At 40.0% G+C, this 15,019-nt stretch overlaps 1 protein-coding gene across 3 annotated transcripts in view; it reads right to left on the bottom strand.

The window, feature by feature from the left end:
- RBFOX1 (RNA binding fox-1 homolog 1) overlaps positions 1–15,019 on the bottom strand; it is a 2,041,748-nt gene that overhangs the window by 990,441 nt on the left and 1,036,288 nt on the right. The window lies entirely within an intron of this gene.

Here is a 15,019-nt window from a genome sequence, read left to right as displayed (position 1 = left end):
GGTGCCTGCTGGGAGCACCAGGTCTCCTTCGGTACGGTGCTCCGGAGGGCCCGCCCGCCCCCCTGCCCACACTCCTTACTGGTATTTGAGCTCTTCGGGGGTTCTGCGCCTGCGCACAGAGCATACAGCGCCTGCACAATGCTCCACCAAGAAGCTGGAGCGGCACGGAGTGTCGCAGGCGGTAAGTACACATGTGTGCGCTTCACGTATTCATGTAGTGGACGCCAGACCCCATTGCATTGTACCGGTTCCAATGGGATCTGGAACACACCACTGTCCTGGGGGCTGGAATGGGGGGGGGGGGTAAAAACAAGCAAAAAATGGCCCGTTTTTTCGCGAAAATGAGCTCGTTTTTGCCAAAAGGGGCATCCGTTTCTTGCTCATTTTTGCTCTCCCCAGCCCCAGGACCACTTTGCAGACCTCCCAAACCCTGTGAAGGGGGCGGGGTTTTGGGAGGCAATTTTTTTTGCTGTATTCAGTATATAAGACTCATCCAGATTTTCACCCTCTTTTTTGGGGGGGGGAGAGGGAAGTGTGTCTTATAGTCCAAAAATGTGGTGAGTGAATTGTATGGTTGCTAATAGAATCCAGCTTTTCCCATTGAGATTGGAAATCTGGGGCCACATTATATAAAAAATATAATATAAAAACTATATATTACTTTCAACACTGACTTTTTTTTCTTCCTGTGGCCATACTTGATATTATTAAAATTGTCCCCAATCAGTATGTTATTCATATAGTGTATTTTTTCTGGCAGATAATTTTTTTGGAACAAGGTTAAAAATAGATATTGGCATCTTTAAACTGTGCTACATATAAAGCCAATTAATTAATAAGCAGGAAATCCATATTTAACGAAGGCTTCTTTCAAAACTTTTCACCGCACCATATCAAAAGCCTTCATTAAATTCAGGGGAAAAAAATCATTAGCGACGTTCGTTTTGATTTCTTCTAAAAGTAACATGCAAAATGTCAGTGCGCTATCTAATGCAATCAGATGGCTTCCTATAAAATCAGTTTATATAGGATGCATAATCAAAGAAAGTATCCCCAACAGCATCATTTGGCCCCATGGGTGGGAGTCTTAAAATCTGCAGGATGGAGGCTACCCACAAGATATCAGAATCAATTTTAACTGTTTTAACTGTAATTCCAGTGCTTTTGGAATAGCACCCAGTGTGCCGATTACCACTGGAATTACCACTGCTGGTTTGTGTCATAATCGTTGGATTTCGATTTTTAAGTCCTGGTATTTCGCAACAACAACAACAACAACAACAATAACAACAATAATAATAATAATATCATTATCATTATCCACTTGATATTAGCAATGTGATCTCAACTGCAACTTTAAAGACCTTGTTTTATGTCTTTATACTATTCAATGGGATAAATGCCCAGATGTTTTCATAGCTTTAAGGTGTAATTATATTTCTTTTCTTTTTGGAAAGACAAAGTTGTAGCAAAATAGGCACATTGGTCACACCTAATCTTAGGAAGAGCTATATTCTATTTCAAAATAAAAACTCACGTACGTCCTCGTTACATTTTAATCAATCTACAAAACTGTACATTTAACTTTTTATCATAGAGGTGTTTTTTTTTTTAAAAAAAAGTTGATTGAATTGTAATGGTTCTGATCATCTCTATTGCCCTGCAAAAATATGAAGATACATTTGATACATTCCCAAGAATACATTTTTGGGTGAAGAAACATAACATTTTTTCTCCTGACAGCTTATAAATCAAGACAACTCACGCATTGCTCAGAGCTTCCTTGCATTCACTGCATATTATGCTCAAATATTGTTTAATTAAGTATCATTTGTGCAATATGCCACAGTTGATATGATGATGCATCACAGCAAGCCATAAACCACAGTTTGCAAGCCATAAAGCCTGGGTCTCTTTTTAGTGAGTTTTGGGTGAAACCAATCGAAGAGAGAAGCAAGCTAGAACCAAGAAGAAGCTTCCTTATAGTGAGGACAATTAACCAGTGGAACAGCTGGCCTTCATAAGATGTGGGTGCTCCATCCCTGGAGGCTTACAAGAAGAAACTGGAGAGTTACTTGTCTGAAATGGTATAGAGTCTCATGCTCATGCAGGGTGTTGGACTAGATGATCTCCGATGTCCCTTCCAACTGTTACTCTGTGTTCTATGTTCATATGACAGTGTCATAAGAAAATTCCCATAGGAAACAAAGACAACAAGCAATAATTCTTACTTTAAGAGGCTTATTGTTTCTAATAATTTGGAACATAAGAAGTGAATAGATATAAAAGATGCAATAGCAGTAATACACTTGCATTAAGAAGCTATTTCAATGGGGGTCTAATGATATATAGCAGATCCTACATAGACTTCTATAAATCAAAGGGCCCCGAGCTGATCTCGAACCCTATCGTTATACTTTTCTTCTAACCACATACACACTTCACAACTTCACTAACTGTCACTTTCCGTAAACCCCTGTACACCTTACTTTCAGTTCCTCATTTCCAACAGTGACAGGCCTGCAGCCATCTTTTCTTTTGGATCTTTGGCCTGCTACACTTTCTAATATTCTACTATGCATTTTCTATTGTGGAAAAATGGGAGGGGGGATTGTATGGAGTTAGATGATACGTAGTCATAACAAAATTCTTTCTAGAAAACCAAGGTCATCCTTTGTCTTTGCACCTCTGCACCTGACCGGAACTGGATGGGTGGAACTGCCAGCATGGCAGTGGATGATTGGACCATGGGATGGACCTGTGGGGAAAAGATCTTGAACTTTCAGCTAAGTGGGGAAAACCAGGAAACTTTCAGATTTGGGTTTTCCCAGATGGGCCAAAATGGCTCTCTTCATAAATTGGAACTTTGACCAATATTTTGCCTTGGACTCTGATTTACTTTTGGATGCTACTTGAAATGCTGAGAGTTGTTTCTCTGATGCAAAGTGATGTAGGATCCAAGATTATGGGGTTAATTCAATTATTTTATTTCGTGGTGGTGGTGAAGGGAGGAAACATGGGAACTATCGCTACCTATATTTTCTATTCCACTGATTTACAAATGGTAGCACAGAAGGACGCTACAATAAATCTACATGGTACTACAGGTATAGAAGCTGAGTTAATAATCCATTAATTATTAAAATATCCATGGCACTACCTAAGGCACTCAGAAACATAATTGCAGAAATTGTACTTGTCTCTCTGACCAAAACATTACACCCTTGTGACTCTCCAAGGCAAAACTGGAAACCACGAAAATATTTTCCACATTTTTAGGAATACTTGCAGCTTGCAGAGGTCAGTAAATATTAAACACAGTATATTAGTTTATGGAACGCGGTGGCTCATTGGCTAAAGTGCTGAGCTTGTCAATCGCTGTGTAACTGAGTGAGCTCCCGTTGCTTGTCCCAGCTTCTGCCAACCTCGCCATTCGAAAGCACGTAGAAATGCAAGTAGAAAAAGAGGAACCACCTTTGGTGGGAAAGGAACAGTGTTCCATGCACCTTCGATGTTTAGTCATGCCGGCCACATGACCACAGAGACGTCTTTAGACAGGGCTGTCATTTTGGCTTTGAAATGGAGATGAGCACCGCCCGCTAGAGTCGGGAACGATTAGTACATATGTGCGAGGGGAACCTTTACCTTATTAGCAGTTTAGTAAATAATATAGAGTTCAGTTTTGCATTTTAAATTTTGTGCGTGCATTTTATTGGTTTGAAACTATAAATATATGGTGGGACACATTATTGGTGGGACCTAGGATAAGTCATTTAAACGTGAAGTCTTTAAAGTGTTTCCTAAAGGATAAATGAACTAGCAAAAAATGCCTGTTAAAACACATGCATTTTTAAAAGTAAGAAAAAGTAAGAGCTGTTTTTTTTTTAACATAGATCCAAGTCTGTCAAAGAAAACCAATGAATGAGGGGACTTACAAAAAGGCTGAAAGACACGTTTCTGGTACTAAGCACCCAACAGCTCTTTTTCTGTGCTTTTCGTTTGCTGTAATATCAGCAATGGTCACCAGATGGAGGCAAACAACCACACAATTGTGTAATAGACAAAGCTGCCAGGCCAAAAAAAAAATGATGTTTTTTTCCCCCTGCCAGCACCAAAGGAGGACTGTAAGTTCAAATATCTTGTTGCAAACTACTCAAAAGGAGGAAAAAGAACTTACACAAATGGCTTTAAAAATTATTCCTAAGTCTTATTAAAAATATGAGACTAGGTAGCCAGATGAGTCAATTTGTTGTAGTGATTAAAAATATCAGGCTAGAAGCCTGGAAATTCTTATTTCTTCTCCTGGCTCAAGCACGTAGCCATCTATGTGGCCCTGGCCCAGTCTGTCTCTCTGCCTCTGTCTGTCTCTGTCTCCCTCCCTGCCTCCCTCTTGAAATCAAGAGAGAAGACTTCTCAAAATGTTGGCAACTGTAGGGACTAGTACACACACACACACACACACACACACACACACACACACACAGATAGAGATAGACATTGAGACGGACATTCCAATCCACCTATATTCAGGTTCTCACATCTCACATCCTATTAACTAATATTTATATATAATGGCCGATAATCCGGTGTTGCCCAGATATTTATTTATAAGGGGGAAATGTCCGGACCAAATTTAATTTCTAATGTTGGATTTCCCCCATTACCAGAGGGAGCCCCCTTGTGGAGTACTGTGAAGCCGTTACCATGGAAACTCCACAGCGCTGTACGGTAGAAGCCACTTGACAGCACAACAGGCTGTATCACAACAGAACACACACACACCTATGGGCGTTAGGGGCTGTCTTACCATCATAGTGTTTATTCCCTGAAAGTAAGTCATCTGTGTACCAAGATTGGTTGAAATTGCTGAAGGTGTTCCAGAGTTAAGCTGGAACACACACACACACACATACACACATACACACACGTGTATGTGTGTTTGTGTGTGTATAGATTGATTGTGGTCAAGGATGGCATAGTGAAGTTCAAGGAAGAAAAACAACATATTAAAAGCAAAACAAATGGAGGAAGAGGCGGAGGAGGTGGTGGAGGAGGAGGAACAGTTATGTATGGATCAGAATACAGTACGGATAGTGCTCAACTTGCAACCGTTTGTTTGGTGACTGTTCAAAGTTACAATGCCATTGAAAATTGGGACTTATGTTCTTTAGAAGGCCAGATCCTGAAGAGAAAACTCAAAGACTTTGGCCACCTAATGAGAAGGAAGGACTCCCTGGAGAAGAGCCTCATGCTGGGAACAATGGAGGGCAAAAGAAGAAGGGGACGGCAGAGAATGAGGTGGCTGGATGGAGTCATTGAAGCTGTTGGTGTGAGCTTGACTGGACTCCAGAGGATGGTAGAGGACAGGAAGGCCTGGAGGAACATTGTCCATGGGGTCATGATAGGTCAGACAAAACTTCGCAAATAACAACAATAAAAACCCAGAATGAAGTCTGGAATAAGAGCCGGGCTCATATATTACCGTAAATTATGCTTTAACCATGGGTTGCTAAACAAGCTATAAGACAGAGCTCCAGTTCCCCAGCATTAAGGTAGATGCAATTAAAAAACCACCATCATTAACTTTAGATCAGGAAGATGAGATAGTGAGTATTGGGACATCAAATTGGAACAGTTTTTAAAAGGAAACTTGTGTTCCTGATAGTTCAAAGCTTCCATTTGAAGTAGAAAGTGATTTTTGAAGTTGGTAGAGATGGAGATTTTTTTAAAAAAAACTTAGCTGGAATAAGAAAAAACAAACAAACAATAATTATTCTCAATGTTCCCAAAAAGAGCTGAGGTGGCACATGGTTAAAGTGCAGCACTCCAGAGTACTTCAGCTGACTGCTAGCTGCAGTTTGGCAGTTCAATTCTCACTGCATCAAGGTTGACTCAGTCTTCCATCCTTCTGAGGTCGGTAAAATGAGGAGCCAGATTGTGGGGGGGAAATATGCTGACTCTTTAAACCGCTTAAGAGAGCGCTATAAAAACACTGTGAAGCGATATATAAGTCTAAGTACTATTGCTATTGCTATTGCTATTGCCATTCCTTCCTTCCTTCCTCCCTCCCTCCCTCCCTTCCTTCCTTCCTTCCTTCCTTCCTTCCTTCCCAGTGGTTGCAATGCTGTATTGCAGGCTAACTCTGCCGCCTGTCAGCAGTTCGATCCTGACTGTCTCCAGATTGGCTCAGCCTTCCATCCTTCTGAGGTGCGTCAAATGAGGACCCAAATTGTTGGGAGCAAGAGGCTGACTCTGTAAACCGCTTAGAGAGGACTATAAAAAGCACTGTGAAGCAGTCCAAGGGCTATTGCTAATGTGGAAATTGAATATTTCTCTATTTCATTCTTGAAAATTAGCTTGATTCTGAAAAGACACATTTCAGCTTTGTATACGTTGGGTAGAGGGGCAACAGTTCCTGAGCTGAAGCAGATTGTATAAACTGGGTTGGGTGACCTTTATGGAATCTGTATTAACTGGGCTGCTTGGTAGATAAACCTACAGTAAAAGAGGGCAGCCGAGGGCAACAAATCCAAACTGTATTGACCCAAGTAGGAATAATCTATCTGAGCTGTTTCTTATCTCACAGAACTTCTGCAATATTCCTATTTGTTCACAGCAAAGGGATTCGAAATGACCTGTCAAACTTTCAGCTGCACCTGTATAACAGGTCAAAACATTTGAGGAATTTGTTATTTTATTGTATTTATTTTCGGGGAAGGAGGAGGCAAAACTTTTCCCGGATATATATATAGATATATATATATATATATCCAACAGATTCCAAAACCCAGCCTACCAACACATACACACACACACACACACACACACACACACACACACACACAAACAAATATTACTGGAAGGAAACTTGTTACTATATAGTAACAAGTTTCCTTCCAGTAATATTTGTGTGTGTGTGTGTGTGTGTGTGTGTGTGTGTGTGTGTGTGTGTGTATGTGTTGGTAGGCTGGGTTTTGGAATCTGTTGGAGACACAAACGTATTAATCTCCAATGGATTCCAAAGAAAAACAATTATCAACCTAATCCAAAGGGAGATTCCCCCCAAAAAACGAGACACAGAACAGGACAACGGCATCGCCCTCCTCCCTTACATCAAAGGCACCACAGCTAAAATCAGCAACATTCTCCACAAGCACAATATCAAGACAGCCTTCAGCACTGACCAAAAAATAGACAACATCTTAAGAAACCCCAAAGACAAGATCCAGCTAGAAAACCAAGGAGTCTACGAAATACCATGCAAATCTGCCCTGCAACATACATAGGACGTAGGACGAATTAACAGGAGAATAAATGCACACATCACAGAACACAAGAACGCAGTAAGAAAAAAAGAAAAAACTTCATCCATTTTCCAGCACCTTAAAGCTACAGGACATGAAATTAATTTTGAAGGAACCAGGTTAATCTCCAAAACAGAACACCTCAACAAGAGAATAATTATGGAAGCCATCGAAATAGAGAAACACCCCACAACATGAATAAACGTGATGATACCTCCCGCCTACCAGACATCTGGAAACCAGCCCTAGTCAACAAACGAGACCCACCTACCACCCAGGCCGTTACAACACGAAACACCAACGGACACACAACAAGCACATATCAGCACCAATCTACCAATTATGATACAACCACACAACCAATCATTCCACTTACTGAAACAAAGCCAGCACTCCACACACACCCCACCAAGATTTATAGAAAGATGGCAGCTCCAACCACACTTTAAGCCCAAAACCCAGCCTGAAGATGGGGAGTGAGACCTCGCCGAAATGTTGCCAAGACAATCTCAATCTTACATGAGAAAAGACCCGAATACAACAACACCAGCATACCGAGACTCATGAAAATCTACAAACACACACACACAAACACAGACTGACAGATATAGAGATAGAGATAGAGCTAGATAGAGATAGATAGATGATAGATAGATAGATGATAGATAGATAGATAAATAGATAGATAGATAGATAGATAGATAGATAGATAGATGATAGACAGACAGACAGACAGACAGAGAGACAGACATGTGACCCTGACCACTTTAGACAAATGGTTATCCCACATCTTAAAAACTTCCAGTGTTGGAACATTTACAACTTCTGGAGGCAAGTTGTTCCACTGATTAATTGTTCTGACGGAAGACAACTACTGTCAGAGAATTCTTATGGGATAATTCTGGCATTCTTGCAATGCTTTGGTAACAGGCAAGCAGGATATTATTATCCATGTATTGTTATGCAGTCCCTATAGACAGCTGCTTAGTAGCTCTCTTAATCCCCATGTTTCTATGTATCCCTACATAGAAGTATGAGAAGGACATACTTCCTTTGTTTTTGTTTTTGTTTTGTTTTACCACAATGGAGCAATGCAAGCATTCAGAGGAGCTTCAGAAGAATGGAAAGATATAACGGCAACACTGGCAGAACACAATTTCTGCACTGCCAACAATAAAGTGAGGTTAAAAATCAACATCAGGAAAAACAGAAAGAAAGAAAAAAGAATTTTCATGTACCTTGCAGGAAAATAATGTTGTCTATACCAAGGGGTATGTTGGCACAGTATTTCAACTCTGAATTACGAAATAGCATGCTGGGGGTGTAAATACTGTGGCTTCTTCAACTAATCATCTTTAAAATACTCTGTCGCTTAGCCACGATGACAATTTGGTGCAAGATGAAACTATCTGAGATGAAACTGCCCATGAAGGGAGGCTGACAGAGAAGGATCGTAACCTTTTCACCCAAGTGATCTTCAACACGTCTCATCTGTTTTGATTTTTTAAAGAAAATCTCCCATTGATCCCATTGGAGGATTTTGGAAGGGAAAAATAATGATATTGGCAGGATCTGTTGCACTCCACTGAAACAGTGAAAGCTTTTTTGAGGGTAGAGTACTATGTTTGAATGATGATAATCTTCTGAGATTGGAGTATGTCTATAAGCCTATAATGAAAAAATAATAATAATTGGGGGAGATTAAAAGAATAACAGAGCTGAAAATAATCTTGTAGGTCATCTAGCCCAACCTCCCACCCAAGAAGGAGAACTTATACTATTTCTAGTTTCTTCTTGAAAGCCTCCAGGGATGAGGCTCCCACAACTTCCGAAGGCAACTTCTGTTCCATGGGTCGATTGCTCTCCCTGTCAGAAAATCCCTCCTCATTTCCAGGTTGATTCTCTTCTTGGTCAGTTTCCATCCCTTATTCCTTGTCTGGCCTTCAGGTGCTTTGGAAAACAGGTTGACCCCCTCCTCTCTGTGAAAGTAAAGGTAAAGGTTCCCCTGGGCATGTGTGCTAGTCATTTTTGGCTCTAGGGGGCAGTGCTCATCTCTGTTTCTAAGTCGAAGAGCCAGCGCTATCCGAAGACGTCTCCGTGGTCATGTGGCCGGCATGACTAAACACCAAAGGCACACAGAGTATTGTTACCTTCCCACCAGAGTGGTCCCAATTTTTCTACTTGCATTTTTATATGCTTTTGAACTGCTAGGTTGGCAGAAGCTGAGACAAGTAACAGGAGCTCACTTCATTGCGCGGCGCTAAGGGTTCAAACCACTGAACTGCCAATCTGATTGACAAGCTCAGCATCTTAGCCATTATGTTCCTACCTCTCTGTGACACTGCCTCCAATATTGGAATACTACTATCATGTCTCTCCTGGTCCTTTTCTTCACTAGACTAGCCATACCCAGTTCCTGCAACCATTGTTCCAATATTTGAGGGGCTCCTACAAAGACGAGGGGGTCAAATTATTTTCCAAAGCATCAAAAGGCATTCTTTAAAACCTGTGAAAGAAGATAATATTTGGAAATAGATGGGGCAACCATCTCCCTGATTCACTGTGATGTAAGAAAGAGGAAGGGAGGAATATATATATATATATATATATATATATATATATATATATATATATATATATATATATATATATATATATATATATATATATATATATATATATATATATATATATATATATATATATATATATATATATATATATATATATATATATATATATATATATATATATATATATATATATATATATATATATATATATATATATATATATATATATATATATGATCTTAAGTAGACACATAAGTAGTTTCATCACAGTATAAAAAAGATGTTGAGACTCTAGAAAGAGTACAGGAGAGGAGAGCAGCCTTCCAATATTTGAGGGGCTGCCACAGAGAGGAGGGGGTCAAGCTATTTTCCAAGGCCCCTGAAGAAAATAAGGAGGAATTTTCTGACAGTGAGAGCAATCGACCAATGGAGCAGGAGTTGCCTTCAGAAGTTGTGGGAGCTTCATCCCTGGAAGCTTTCAAGAAGAGATTGGACAGATGCTTGTCAGAAATGGTATAGGGTCTCCTCCTTGGGCAGGGGGTTAGACTAGATGATCTACAAGGTCCCTTCCAAATGTGTATATGTATCTACCATAGTATAACCCAAACATCCACATAAAAAATGTATTATCTTACAGAACAGTGATTAAAAAAAAACAAGCAAAGAACAGACAGCCTGGAAAATTAAACTATTTTGCCACTAATTATTATTTTAAATAAAACCTGTTTTGACAATAAGAATTGTTCATGCTTTTTTAACTTGGGAAAAATAAATTAAATTGTAAACTGTAAATAAGACATCAGTGGAAAAATAGCAGCAAATAAAAGCTCCAGGCTAAAGCTAGGTTTATTCACAAACTATTCATGATTGCACTTTACTTCTAATTGGGTGGAGAAGGAAAGATAAGGAAACACAATTATTGGAATAAATAAACAGGTAGAAGATGCAAGAATTGAAGTAATAAGAAAGTTCGAGCAAAAGGATGACAATTTTAAGTTATGAAATATTGAAGGCATCAATCTACCCTTGACAATGGATGACAAAAGTCTATCAGGATGGCTAGCAGCCAGCTGGTAAACCAAAAACATAGATCACCCTAAGATCTCTTTCTCTCACCCAGGAAGTACTTCCAGGAAACAATTTGTTTTTCATTATTTTGTTAGTTTAAAAAAATGCTTCAAACACCTAGGTTAATTATACATGTTCACACTGATGACCAAACTCAATAACTTGCTTGCCCAATGTTAAATTCCTCTTTTTTAAAAAAAACCATTTCTCTTTAATGCAGATGTTCCTTCTTCAGGTCAATGAACAAGAAAGAGACAATCACCACTATATTTTCCTAGTTCTTCAGAACATGATAGATAAGGGCATGATTTATCTGAATGAAGATGAAGGTTAAGACAGTGATGGGAAAAATAATAAACACCAAATGTTTAGGCTCTTAAGGCTGCTATTTCTCCTCTAAATTGAGACCCAGAGTTGAAATCCTCTCCAGTCATCCTTGAACTGGCAGAAAATTACAATGGCATTTAAATTTGTTGTACCTCTTGCCTTGTCCTTGCTTTTGTTTCAAGTCACTGCCAGTCACCTGGCTCCTCTTCAAGGTGACAAAGACTGACAGATTTATATCTCTCGAGGCTGCCCTTAGACGGTGTCAGAAACCAAAGTGGGAAATCCTACTTTATCATGGTATGACTTGTGACATCTTAAGCCTGTTTCACTTGTGGGATAAATGGGACATTGTGGCCACACCACAGAAAGAAACTTCTTGACAGGGTGTCTTTTGTTATGTGGACAACAGGAGGAAAAGATCCGCTGGAGAATAAGTCATGAGTTCATGCACAACTTAGTATTTTGTGCTGAATAGAATAGAATAGAATAGAATAACAGAGTTGGAAGGGACCTTGGTGGTCTTCTAGTCCAACCCCTGCTCAGACAGAAAAACCTACACCAATTCAGACAAATGGTTATCCAACATCTTCTTAAACACTTCCAGTGTTGGAGCATTTACAACTTGTTCTACTCATTAATTGTTCTAACTGTCAGGAAATTTCTCCTTAGTTCTAAGTTGCTTCTCTCCTTGATTAGTTTCCATCTGTTGCTTCTTGTCCTGCCCTCAGGTGCTTTTGAGAATAGCTTGACTCCCTCTTCTTTGGGGCCTGAGATATTGGAAAACCATGAATTGCCAGTGCTGCTGGTCTTGACAGGCACAAAGAAACAGACTCACACATAGAGTTCAAAATAGCCACTTTATTGTTCTCTGCCTATAATGCAGGAATCTCCCCAAAGCAGTAGCTTTCACCTGGAAGGCTCATAGGTACTGGGGGAAGGTCAGACTTTGCCTTATGTTTTATATAATGAGTCCAAGCTACTTCACCACTTAAACTCCTCTTCTACTGACTGGGACAGTTGCACACCCTACAGGCCCACATCTATTCAGAAAGAGAAGTACTTTGCTACAGATAAAAAATTCAGACTTACTAAGTCTTAAACAATGTCGAAGTAGGAATTTCTATGACCACCCCAGCAAACCCCGGTGCATCAAAATGCCTAAGCAAAATTAATGAGGCGCATTTAATTTACGCTGTTGTCATCCTAAATTGTAACATTATCTGTTTCTTTACCCCTTCAGCATTATTCGCAGTCATACAATCAGGCACTATTCATTAAAGTCACAAGTAGCTAATTAGCTCTCACTTTATCTCAATGCTTATATAAGCAAGGATTCAAAGTCACTTCTCTTCTGCAGGCACCTTTTAACGGCGGGGAAATTAACTTTGCCACTATGTTTCCCGCTCCATCTTCTTAACCTTGAAGGGAGGAGGAGGTGTGCTGAATAAAGGGGGGGGGGATAACCACATATTTTCCCGTTCTAAAGAAGCAGAAATTTATCTCTTACTCAGTTATGTGTTTAGACTGTCCTTGCATTTACAATTCTGCTAAATGTTTCTGAATTATCAAGATGTAATTAAGTTGAAACACTTTCCACTTTGCTGTTTTTAAAAAAAAAAAAAACTGAAGACAAGCTTGTCTTTTTTTTTTCTTCCCTTAAATTTAAATTGCTTATCTTTCCATCCCATTCAAGAAAAAAAGTACAACTTTGAGAAAGTTTTTTTTTAAAGTATTAACATAACAAATCACAGTCTAATTTTGTTCTCCCCACGTCAAGTCATGTACGAGAAAACAATTATCTAAAGTTGAGCTAAAACTATATCAAGTGATCCAAGCAACAAATATTGTGGAAAATGTTACCAAAACATGTCATTACAATTGTCAACGGTTACTTTGTGTAGAACTAACACAAGGTAATGGTTGCAAAATCAAAACCACACCTGTAAAGAAAGGAAATATAATGAAGATCTAGCCATGGTGGTTATCAGATCTGGTTTTCCTTTAATGAAAATGGAAATGTTTTCTACATGTCCCCCTTCTAAGTGAGCAGGGAAGAAAAGAAAGGAGCAAAATCCATAGTGAAACAGAGAAGTCATATTGTTAAATGACCACATGCAGAACCATAATTAAATTAACTGATAATCATCTCACTTCTATCCAAAACTTTAATTTAAAACTCTTGCAAATATAATGAGGTTCCACAGGATGGAGGAGGAGGAAGAGAAATACTAAGAGAAATACTAAGGAAATAACAGAAACAAGATTAAATTAATTGCAAAACACACTGATAAGAAAGCTCACTTCAAATTAGGTAAAACATTATATTACTGGAAGCCATTAAATTAGGTTATGTATAACATGCACCTTGATGAGGGAGGAAAGAAAACCTTCCAAGAAGTAATGCAAACTAAAAACAAAACAGGGAACAGTTACTGTGCATAGAGACGTATGCTACACAATGGTGTATATCTCTATGCCATTGTAACAAATGATTGTTTATGGTTTAAAAGTAGTGGATATCAACCATCAGCTGAGCCGTTATGGCTGTGTGAAATGCATACTCATAATTATTGCTGATTGTGAAACTCTCTCTGTACTCACTCACAGCAGTATGTCAAGGGGACCCCTTGATATAAAGATACAACTCAAACACTTAAGACACATGTCTGTTCGGCTCCAAAACCCAAGAAAGACATGTGATACTTTTAAGCAGGTATCCCTGTTGTTGTCATCCCAAAGGTACTTTTTCAAGAGGCAACTGGTTTTTTCTTTGAAGATGTTTCGCTTCTCAGCCAAGAAGCTTCTTCAGCTCTGACTGGATGATGAGGAATGGAAGGATTTATATCCCTTGCAGATCTCCAGGCAGCCCCAATGACTCTCTAAAACAGGGGTCTTCAAACTTTTTAAACAGGGGGCCAATTCATGATCCCTCAGACTCTTGGGGGGGGGCGGACCAGCTGGGTGGGCATGGCTAGGTGGTCATGTGACTGAGTGGGTGTGGCTAGTTCATGTGACTGAGTGGGTGTGGCCAATTTAACAGTCCATTTAACAATGCCCACAAACTTTAATTTGTTTTGCTCCTGGGGCTGTTTTTTCTTTTTTTTTGCCTTTTGTCTGCATGTTGCTCTTTTGGTTGTTTAGGAGTCTAGTGGTCCGCTTCAGGAAACTCAGTTTTGCAGCAATTCTTCTCAGCCCCAAAGAGCTTGAGAAATCTCTCTCTCTCTCTCTCTCTCTCTCTCTCTCTCTCTCTCTGTCTCTCTCTCTTTCTCTCCCTCCCTCCCTCCCTCTGTCTCTCTGTCTCTCTCTCTGTCTGTCTCTGTCTCTCTCTTTCTCTCTCTCCCTCCCTCCCTCTGTCTCTCTCTCTCTCTTTCTCTCCCTCCCTCCCTCTGTCTCTCTCTCTCTCTTTCTCTCCCTCCCTCCCTCTGTCTCTGTCTCTCTCTCTCTCTCTCTCTCTCTCTCTCTCTCTCTCTCTCTCTCTTTCTCTCCCTCCCTCCCTCCCTCTGTCTCTCTGTCTCTCTCTCTTTCTCTCCCTCCCTCCCTCCCTCTGTCTCTCTGTCTCTCTCTCTTTCTCTCCCTCCCTCCCTCTGTCTCTCTCTCTCTTTCTCTCCCTCCCTCCCTCCCTCTGTCTCTCTGTCTCTCTCTCTGTCTGTCTCTGTCTCTCTCTTTCTCTCTCTCCCTCCCTCCCTCTGTCTCTCTCTCTGTCTCTGTCTCTCTCTCTCTCTTTCTCTCCCTCCCTCCCTCTGTCTC

The sequence above is a fragment of the Natrix helvetica genome, assembly GCF_964273705.1.
Source record: "Natrix helvetica genome assembly, chromosome: 13".
Classification (NCBI taxonomy): Eukaryota; Metazoa; Chordata; class Lepidosauria; order Squamata; family Natricidae; genus Natrix; species Natrix helvetica.
The sequence above is the reverse complement of the archived record's forward strand: the minus strand, read 5'-3'. Positions and strand labels throughout refer to the sequence as shown.